Genomic DNA, 11,502 nt, shown 5'->3' on the forward strand with positions numbered 1-11,502 from the left:
GAACGAACTCATACCCACAAGAACTGTCACTGGGTGGAGGATGTGCATAGACTACAGGAAGCTCAATGAAGCCACCAGAAAAGATCATTTCCCACTCCCATTTATGGATCAGATGCTTGAAAGACTTGCAGGACATGCTTACTACTACTTTCTAGATGGATACTCAGGCTATAATCAGATAGTAGTTGATCCAAGAGATCAAGAGAAAACATCATTTGTTTGTCCATATGGAGTATTTGCGTATAGACGCATGCCCTTTGGATTGTGCAATGCACCTGCAACTTTCCAAAGGTGCATGCTGTCCATCTTTTCGGACATGATCGAAAAGTTTATTGAAGTTTTCATGGATGATTTTTCTGTGTTTGGAAATTCTTTTCCTAGCTGCCTACACCACCTTGCCTTGGTGCTTAAGAGATGCCAAGAGACCAACCTAGTACTAAACTGGGAAAAGTGTCATTTCATGGTCACAGAAGGAATAGTCCTTGGCCATAAAGTGTCCAATAGAGGCATTGAGGTGGACAGAGCTAAGGTGGAACTCATTGAAAAACTACCTCCACCAAGTAATGTCAAGGCAGTTAGGAGTTTTTTGGGACACGCTGGCTTTTACAGAAGGTTTATTAGAGACTTTTCTAAAATAGCTAAACCTTTGAGTAACTTACTTGTCTCTGATACACCCTTTGTATTTGATAAAAATTGCATGTTAGCATATGAACTTTTGAAGCAAAAACTTTCCTCTGCACCTATCATTGCCCCACCTGATTGGAACCTACCTTTAGAACTGATGTGTGATGCATCAGACCTTGCTATTGGGGCAATGTTAGGACAAAGGAAAAACAATTTGGTACATGTGATTTATTATGCCAGTAAGGTCTTGAATGATAACCAAAGGAATTACACAACCACTGAAAAAGAACTCTTGGCAATAGTCTTTGCATTTGACAAATTTAGATCCTATCTCATTGGATCTAAAGTCATTGTTTTCACTGATCATTCAGCTTTAAAATACTTACTTGCTAAACAAGAATCCAAACCAAGACTTATTAGATGGGTTCTTTTATTGCAGGAATTTGACATTGAAATCAAAGACAAGAAGGGTGTAGAAAACAAGGTGGCAGACCATTTATCAAGGATACCATGTGAAGAAGGAAGCACACAAAGCACACATATAAATGAATGCTTTCCTGATGAACAACTCATGATAATTCACAAAGCACCCTGGTTTGCAGACATAGCAAACTTCAAAGCCACTGGGAGTTTGCCGTTGGAATTTAACAAGCATCAAAGGAAGAAATTGGTAAATGATGCCAAATACTTCATCTGGGACGAACCATACTTGTTCAAAAAATGTTCTGATGGCCTACTCAGAAGATGCATATCAGAGGAAGAAGGAAGGGAAGTCTTATGGGACTGCCATGGTTCCACTTATGGAGGACATTTTGCAGGAGAAAGAACAGCAGCTAAGGTGTTGCAGTGTGGATTTTATTGGCCCACTATCTTCAAAGATGCAAAGGAACTAGTGAAGCACTGCCATGAATGCCAGAAAGCGGGGAACCTACCAAGAAGAAATGAAATGCCACAACAATTCATTCTGGAACTTGAATTGTTTGATGTATGGGGGATAGATTTCATGGGACCCTTCCCCACCTCATACTCAAATAATTACATTCTTGTAGCAGTAGACTATGTCTCCAAGTGGGTTGAAGCAATAGCAACTCCAACCAATGATAATAAAGTAGTCATGAACTTCCTCAGAAAACACATTTTTTGCCGTTTTGGGGTTCCAAGAGCAATCATCAGTGATGGAGGAAGCCACTTCTGTAACAAACCATTAGAGGCATTGCTTCTAAAATATGGAGTCAAACACAAGGTAGCCACACCATACCATCCACAGACAAGTGGGCAAGCCGAAATATCTAATAGGGAACTCAAAAGAATCCTGGAAAAGACTGTGGGAACTTCAAGGAAGGACTGGTCGATTAAGCTAGATGATGCTCTTTGGGCATATAGGACAGCTTTCAAAACACCAATTGGAATGTGATGAGCGGATATCTTATACGCTTTTTGGGGGTAATTTCATGTAGATTTTAGTATGTTTTAATTAGTTTTTAATAGAATTTTATTAGTTTTTAAGCAAAAATCATATTTCTGGACTTTACTATGAGTGTGTGTATTTTTCTATGATTTCAGGTATTTTCTGGCTGAAATTGAGGGAGCTGAGCAAAAATCTGACTGAGGCTGAAAAAGGACGGCTGATGCTGTTGGATCCTGACCTCCCTGCACTCAAAATGGATTTTCTGGAGCTACAGGAGTCCAATTGGCGCGCTCTTAACGGCGTTGGAAAGTAGACATCCAGGGCTTTCCAGCAATATATAATAGTCCATACTTTGCACGAGAATAGACGACGTAACTTGGCGTTGAACGCCAAGTACATGTTGCTGTCTGGAGTTAAACGCCAGAAAAACGTCATGATCCGGAGTTGAACGCCCAAAACACGTCATAACCTGGAGTTTAACGCCAAGAAAGGCCTCTACTCGTGGATAGCTTTAATCTCAGCCCCAGCACACACCAAGTGGGCCCCAGAAGTGGATTTCTGCACCAATTATCTTAGTTTACTCATTTTCTGTAAACCTAGGTTACTAGTTTACTATTTAAACAACTTTTAGAGACTTATCCTGGATCTCATGACATTTTCAGATCTGAATTACATACTTTTTGACGGCATGAGTCTCTAAACTCCATTGTTGGGGGTGAGGAGCTCTGCAGCGTCTCGATGATTTAATACAATTCCTTTGTTTTCCATTCAAACACGCTTGTTCTTATCTAAGATGTTTATTCGCGCTTAATTGTGAAGAAGGTGATGATCCGTGACACTCATCACCTTCCTCAATCCATGAACGTGTGCCTGACAACCACCTCCGTTCTACATCAGATTGAATGAATATCTCTTAGATTCGTTAATCAGAATCTTCGTGGTATAAGCCGGATTGATGGCGGCATTCATGAGAATCCGGAAAGTCTAAACCTTGTCTGTGGTATTCCGAGTAGGATTCCGGGATTGAATGACTGTGACGAGCTTCAAACTCCTGAAGGCTGGGCGTTAGTGACAGACGCAAAAGAATCAATGGATTCTATTCCAACCTGATTGAGAACCGACAGATGATTAGCCGTGCTGTGACAGAGCATAGGAACGTTTTCACTGAGAGGATGGGAGGTAGCCATTGACAACGGTGACACCCTACATAGAGCTTGCCATGGAAGGAACCTTGTGTGTGGAAAGAGGATTTCAAGGAAAAGTAGAAATTCAAAGGACAAAGCATCTCCAAAACTCCAACATGTTTCTCATTACTGCACAACAAGTAACACTGTTATTCTCTTTTATTTTTATAATCAAATCTGGTAATTTCACTTTTTAAATCCTATTGGCCTCCTGACTAAGATTAATAAAATAAACATTGATTGCTTCAAGCCAATAATCTCCGTGGGATCGACCCTTACTCACGTAAGGTATTACTTGGACGACCCAGTGCACTTGCTGGTTAGTTGTGCGGATCACAAATTCGTGCACCAAGTTTTTGGCGCCGTTGCCGGGGATTATTGAGTTTGAACAATTGAAGGCATATTTTATTTCTTAGATTAGGAATAATTTATTTTTGTTGTTACAGAGTCATTAAATTTTGATAGGATAGTTTCTTTTCAAAAATTTCTTTTCAAAAATATTATTTTTCTTAATTAACTGTTAATTTTTCGTGAGTTTAGTGTCTTATTCTAAGTTTGGTGTTAATTGCATATTTTATATTTTCTTTAAAATTTTCGTGTTAGTGTTCTTGGCTCTTCCTTGATCTTCAAGTTGTTCTTGCTTATTTTTCTTGTTTGATCTCAAGTTTTTCTTGTTTTGTGTCTTTCTGTTTTCTTGTGCTTTTTCAAAACATTAACTTTCAAGAATTAAACTTTTATCCATAAAAATAACACATCTTTAAAATACATTACATTTTTAGCTCAGTTGATTATAGCGGGGATTTATATTCTTAGCAATTAGGCACTTTCTTTTTAAAATCCTTTTTCAAAAATAATTTTTCTTGATTTAATCTTGTGCCAAACTCTAAGTTTGGTGTTTTCTTGTTAATTTTAATATAATTTTCGAAAAATTGTCTTGGTTTTCAAAAAAAAAAATTTAAGTTTGGTGTTCTTGTGAATCTTCAAGGTGTTCTTGAGTTTTTCTTGTGTCTTGATCTTAAAATTTTTAAGTTTGGTGTTCCTTGGTGTTTTCTCTCCAAAATTTTCGAAAATAAGGAGCATTAGATCTAAAAATTTTAAGTCTTGTGTCTTTTGTGTGTTTTTCTCTTTCATCATAAAATTCAAATTTCAAAAAAAAAAAATATCTTTTCTAACTAATTTTAAAAACTATATTTTCGAAATTTTTATATAAAATTCAGATTTCAATTTCAATTTTTTTTCGAAAAAAAAAAAATTTTCACAAAATATTTTCAAATTTTTTATATATATTCCATTTTTATTCCACATCTATAAAATAAATAAAATCAACATATAAATTATCCCTTGTATTCCATTATGGCAGTAAGTATGAATGGACAAAACAAGAGGACTCTGGAGTCATATGCTAACCCCACTACTGCTTCATATGGGAGTAGTATCTGTATACCCTCCATTGGAGTTAGTAGCTTTGAGCTGAATCCTCAGCTCATTATCATGGTGCAGCAAAACTGCCAGTATTCTGGTCTTCCACATGAAGAACCTACAGAGTTTCTGGCACAATTTCTGCAAATTGCTGATACAGTACATGATAAGGAAGTAGATCAGGATGTCTATAGATTATTACTGTTTCCATTTGCTGTAAAAGATCAAGCTAAGAGGTGGTTAAATAACCAGTCTAAGAACAGCATAAAAACATGGAAACAGCTGTCAGAAAAATTCCTGAATCACTATTTCCCTCCCAAACGAATGACACAGCTAAGGCTAAACATTCAAGGCTTCAAACAAGGAGATAATGAATCCCTTTATGATGCTTGGGAGAGATACAGAGAGATGCTAAGAAAATGCCCCTCTGAAATGTTTTCAGAATGGGTGCAATTAGACATCTTCTACTATGGGCTTACAGAAAAAGCTCAGATTTCTCTAGACCACTCAGCTGGTGGATCTATACACATGAGAAAAACAATTGAAGAAGCTCAAGAGCTTATTGATACAGTTGCCAGAAATCAGCATCTGTACCTAAGCAGTGAATCCCCTATGAAGGAAGAAGCTAAAACAGTAACTGCAGAACTCAATCCAGTGGATTAGGCTAATGAATTCAATCAGCAATTAGATTTTCTAACTCAGCAGCTAGCCGAATTCAAGGAAATATTACAGGAAACAAGAATGGCTAACAGGAACATGGAAGTACAATTAAAGCAGACAGAAAAGCAACTGTCAAAACAAATAACAGAAGAATGCCAAGCAGTTCAATTTAGAAGTGGGAAAACATTAAATACCTCACTTCAAAGTAGCAGGAACCCAAGAAATGAACAGGTGGATACTCAAAATCCCTCTGAGGACAATCAGAGCCCAGAGAGGAATAAAGCTGGCGCTGAACGCCCAGACCATGCTCATTCCTGGCGTTCAACGCCAGAAACAAGCATGAATCCGGCGTTGAACGCCCAAAGGGAGCATGGTTCTGGCATTCAAACGCCAGTAACAAACAAGGAAGTGGCGTCTAACGCCACTCCAGCTCCCACCACTGGCATTCAAATACCAGTGGGGAATCAGTCACATACAAGTGCTGATAACAACCCTTCTAAAAAGGCTTCCCAACCCACTTCTGTAGGTAATAAACCTGCAGCAACTAAAGTTGAGGAATACAAAGCCAAAATGCCTTATCCTCAAAAACTCCGCCAAGCGGAACAGGATAAGCAATTTGCCCGCTTTGCAGACTATCTCAGGACTCTTGAAATAAAGATTCCGTTTGCAGAAGCACTTGAGCAAATACCCTCTTATGCTAAGTTCATGAAAGAGATCTTAAGCCATAAGAAGGATTGGAGAGAAACTGAAAAAGTTTACCTCACTGAAGAATGCAGTGCAGTCATTCTGAAAAGCTTACCTGAGAAGCTTAAAGATCCTGGGAGCTTTATGATACCATGCACATTAGAGGGCACTTGCACCAAACAAGCTTTATGTGATCTTGGGGCAAGTATCAACCTAATACCTGCATCTACTATCAGAAAGCTTGGTTTAACTGAAGAAATTAAACCAACCAGGATATGTCTTCACTAGCATTTTTCTGTTAGTTTTAGTTGTTTTATGCATTTTCTTGAGCTTAAAGTAACCAAGAATGGTTAAATGAACAACAAAGCAATGAACCATCCAAACAAGTGTAATTTTGATGCAAATTCCATGAGTTTTTAGTTATATTACTTGAATGCTATGAATGGAAGACTTCTCATGAAATTTTGCAATACTTTGATGCAATTGTGTGGATGATTTCAGGGAAGAAGAGGCTAGGCAAGGAAGCAACAAAATCAATAAAGGAAGCTTGAAGATCACATGTGGAGAATCTGAAAGTGGCGTTTAACCTCCAGTTTAACCTTAAACTGGAAGTTAAACGCCAGAATAGGAAATGCATCAAAGCTGAAAGTGGCGTTTAACCTTCAGTTTAAGGTTAAACTGAAGGTTAAACGCCAGAATCATGAAAGCTAAGAAAAGAGGAAACTGGCGTTTAACCTCCAGTTTAACCTTGAACTGAAGGTTAAACGCCAGAATGAGAATGGCACCAAGGGAGCATTTCCACGTTTAACCTCCAGTTTAACCTTAAACTGGAGGTTAAACGTGTTCGAACCACATTATGCACCAGGAAGCCATTTCCACGTTTAAGCTCCAGTTTGACCTCAAACTGGAGCTTAAACGTGTTCGACCCATTCACACTCCTGGGCTACCTTCTTCATTCCCACGTTTAAGCTCCAGTTTAAGGTCAAACTGGAGCTTAAACGTGTTCGGCGTTTTTGCTCCTCCAGGGTTGCCTTCTCATTTCCACGTTTAAGCTCCAGTTTGACCTCAAACTGGAGCTTAAACGTGTTCGACCAGAATTGCCTCCAGGGGTTGCAATCTTCATTTCCACGTTTAAGCTTCAGTTTAACCTTAAACTGAAGCTTAAACGTGTTCGATTAATTACCCTCCTGGGTTGCTTTCTTCCAATTCCACGTTTAAGTTTCAGTTTAACCTTAAACTGAAACTTAAACTTCAACTTAAACGCCACCTTTTGAAAGGGTTTCTGGGCCAAATATATTGAAGTTTAAGTTAGTATTTGAGCACAAATATTAACTCAAACGTATTATGGTATGAAACCCAATTGAATATCATGGTTTATGGGATTGGGCCGGAAGAATTGATGAGTCTGGAACTTCAATTTGTTGAGTCTTGTGTCATTATTTGTTTATCACTAAAATTGCTCAATGAATGTTACAGAATTGGATCACAGCCTCATCAGGATTATGGATCATAAACCCAAAGCAAAAGGAATTCAAGAAAAAGCCTCAAAGCCCAAGAAACTCAACAGAAGCTCAATTTAGAAAGTGTATAAATAGGATAGAATTGAAGTTAGTTGGGACTTTTGGACACTTTGGAACTTTTGATCATTTTGCTATTTTTTCATACTTTGTAATTGAATTCAGAGCTATGACTCACTAAACCCCCTTCATTGGGTTAGGGAGCTCTATTGTAATTCAATGAATCAATAATAGTTTTATCTTCTTCTTCAATCTTTTCTCTTGAATTTTGTTAGAAAGCTTCTCGATCTAATTCCATTGGGTAGTTGTCTTGGGAAAGAAACTACCCATAATTGGAATCCTTCGGAACCTTGGGAAAGGAATGATGGATTCATGCTAGAGAAGCTTTCTCACAGTGAATTGGATTGGGGTTTGGATGGATATTGTGACATGTAATCCTACCAAATTGTGGTTCATGAAACTGTGTGGTATAATCAGTGATCAAGCATCATCTCTTCTTATGAACATTTAAACCAAGGGATTGGGAATTTGTTTGTTTTTAGAGAGAATTGGTGAGCCAAGGAATTGGGATCCAATCATATAAGATTGCCAAGCAAGATTCAATGAATGCATTGGTTGAGGAAGAGATGAAAATGTTTTGATTCGGAGATTTCAATATCTCCTGACCCCAATGAACCCCTATTTCTGATCTACACTTTCTATTTACATTTTGCAAATTTCAATTCATGCAATCACCCCAATTCCCTTTTAATTTCAGCAATTTACTTTCTCGCACCTTAATTCTCGCAATTTAAGTTTATGCAATTTCAATTCCTTGCAATTTACGTTTCCTGCCACATTTACTTTATGCAATTCACATCCAAAAGTTGATTCCGCTCAACTAAACAAACTTCTAATTCGAATTGCTCATTCAACCAATCCTTGTGGGATTCGACCTCACTCTATTGTGAGTTTTTACTTGAAGATAACCGGTGCACTTGCCGGAAGGAATTTTGCCGTTCGTGCAATTTCCTAAAAAAATCGCAGCATAACAAGATTATGCGCATCATCTATCCTGTTTAATTGATCTTGAAATTGTTGGTTCGGATTAGGTTGGGCAGGTTGATTATTTTGGCCATGATATGGTGGTTGGGAGTAAGTGTTTTGTGTGGCTTGGTATGATCTTTGGTTGGAGTTTTGGTATGTGGAATTGTTATGTTGGTTGGGGTTGTAAGGTTTATGGTTTTGTGGTTGGGTTTGCTGGTTTCCCCACCCAAAGTTTGGGTGGTTTTTCCAGCCTGGGTTGTAAGTGTTGGAATGTGGATCATATGGTTGCCTTTGTTGATTTCCTACATAATTGGCCTCTTCCCAATCACCTCCTTCTTTGCTTACCTCCTCTTGATCTTGTGTGTGTATTGCAGCCACTTGATTTGTTTCTAATTTCCTGATGAGCTCTGCTAGTTGCTTGGCAAACACCTTGTTTTGGGCTAGAATTGTATCAACATGGTTCAGCTCCATGACTCCCTTAGTTTTGTGTCTCTCTGAAGCATAGTAGTACTCATTCTCAGCCACTGTCTCAATCACTTCAATGGCTTCTTCCACAGTCTTTTTCCTGTTCAATGAACCTCCTGATGAATGGTCTACAGCCTTCCTTGATTCATAAGAAAGTCCATCATAGAAAATATGCAATTGCACCCAGTCATGAAACATGTCTGGTGGGCATTTCCTTGTCAAATCCTTGAACCTCTCCCATGCCTCGTAGAGAGTTTCACCATCTTGTTGTCTAAAAGTCTGAACCTCAGATCGAAGCCTATTGACCTTTTGTGGGGGGTAGAAACGTGCCAGAAACTTGCTTTCCACCTCATCCCAGGTTGTTAGGCTCCCCCTTGGGAATGATTCCAGCCACTTAGCTGCCTTGTCCCTAAGTGAAAATGGGAACAAGAGCAGTTTATAGGCATCTTCCTAGACTCCATTGGACTTCACAGTGTCGCAAATTCTCAGGAATTTTGTGAGATGTTGGTTTGGATCTTCATTAGCACTCCCACCAAATGAACAATGATTCTCCACCAGTGATATTAGCTGTGGTTTGAGTTCAAAATTGTTAGCCTGAATGGGTGGTTTCTGAATGCTGCTACCACAATTCCCAGAGGTTGGGTTTATGTATGAACCAAGAACCCTTCTCTCGGGAATGGCATTGTTTCCATCAGCTCTCTCATGGTTGTGAACTTCTCTATCCATGTTGAGATCTAGAGCTTCCTCAAAATTGTCCTCAGATTCTCCTTCAGATTCTTCTTCTCCCAGTACTCTCTTCCCTCTTGCTTCCCTTCTAAGTCTTTGAAGGGTCCTCTCTGGTTCGGTGTATGGAGGAGTTGATGTCTCTCCTCTCCTACCTATCATACAAGAACACAGCACAGGCAACAAACAAGTGAAATACTCTTGGTTAATGGAAGAGTATGGTTAGAGCAGTTCAGGAATTAATTCAAATAGTTAGTGAGTCAGTGAGTTAGTTGCTTGAATTTAAAGGCATAAAGAAAGAAAGCAAGTAACAGAGTGCAGAAATTAAAATTCAACAAGTAACTTGAACTGAATTAACAAAACAAGAAAAATGCTCAATCTAGTTAACTTCCAATTTGAGAATTGTCAATCGAAAACCAATCCCCGGCAACGGCGCCATAAACTTGATAGCTACGATTTTAGGAAATTGCACGATCGGCAAAAATTCCTTCCGGCAAGTGCACCGGTTATCGTCAAGTAAAAACTCACAATAGAGTGAGGTCGAATCCCACAAGGATTGGTTGAGTGAGCAATTCGGATTAGAAGTGTGTTCTAGTTGAGCGGAATCAAGATTTAGATGAGAATTGCGGAATGTAAAATTGGCGGGAAACGTAAATGGCAAGAAGTTGAAATTGCGGAATCTTAAATTGCATGAATTAAAGAGCGAGAAGCTAAATTGCTGAAATTAAAAAGGGATCGGGGTGATTGCATGAATTTAATTGCAGAATGTAAAGAGAAAGTGGTAGATCAGAAATGGGGAATTCATTGGGTTTCAGGAGATATTGAGATCTCCGAATCAAAACATTTTTATCCCTTCCTCAACCAATGCGTTCATTGAATTTTGCTTGGCAATCTTATATGATTGGATCCCAATCCCTTGGCTCACCAATTCTCTCTAAAAACAAACAAATTCCCAATCCCTTGGTTTAAATGTTCATAAGAAGAGATGATGTTCGATCACTGATTATACCACACAGTTTCATGAACCACAATTTGGTAGGATTACATGTCACAATATCCATCCAAACCCCAATCCAATTCACTGTGAGAAAGCTTCTCTAGCATGAATCCTCCATTCCTTTCCCAAGGTTCCGAAGGATTCCAATTATGGATAGTTTCTTTCCCAAGACAACTAACCAATAGAATTAGATCGAGAAGCTTTCTAACAAAAAATTCAAGAGAAAAGATTGAAGAAGAAGATAAAAACTATTATTGATTCATTGAATTACAATAGAGCTCCCTAACCCAATGAAAGGGGTTTAGTGAGTCATAGCTCTGAATTCAATTACAAAAAGTATGAAAACTAGAAGAATGATCCCAAAAATCCTTTCCACTAACTTAAATTCTATCCTATTTATACACTTTCTAAATTGAGCTTCTGTTGTGTTTCTTGGGCTTTGAGGCCTTTCCCTGATTTCCTTTTGCTTTTGGGTTTATGATCCATAATCCTGATGAGGCTGCTGGTCCAATTCTGTAACATTCATTGAGCCAACTTAGTGATAATCAAGTAATGACACATGACTCAACAAATTGAAATTCCAGACTCATCAATTCTTCAGGCCCAATCCCATAAACCATGATATTCAATTGGGTTTCATACCAGAATATGTTTAAGTTAATGATTGTGCTCAAATGCTAACTTAAACTGCAATATCTTTGGCCCAGAAACCTTTTCAAATAGTGGCGTTTAAGTTGCAGTTTAAGCTTAAACTGCAACTTAAACGCCAGACACTTCCAGGAGGTAAAGTAGTCG

General features: G+C 38.4%; 1 non-coding gene across 1 annotated transcript; it reads left to right on the forward strand.

The window, feature by feature from the left end:
* The first annotated feature begins 9,183 nt into the window (after positions 1–9,183).
* Positions 9,184–9,287, forward strand: LOC130978845 (small nucleolar RNA R71). Its single transcript, XR_009086456.1, has one exon. It is a non-coding gene; the product is annotated as a small nucleolar RNA R71 (small nucleolar RNA).
* The last annotated feature ends 2,215 nt before the right edge of the window (positions 9,288–11,502 follow it).

The sequence above is a fragment of the Arachis stenosperma genome, chromosome 4, assembly GCF_014773155.1.
Source record: "Arachis stenosperma cultivar V10309 chromosome 4, arast.V10309.gnm1.PFL2, whole genome shotgun sequence".
In the NCBI taxonomy this organism is placed as follows: domain Eukaryota; kingdom Viridiplantae; phylum Streptophyta; class Magnoliopsida; order Fabales; family Fabaceae; genus Arachis; species Arachis stenosperma.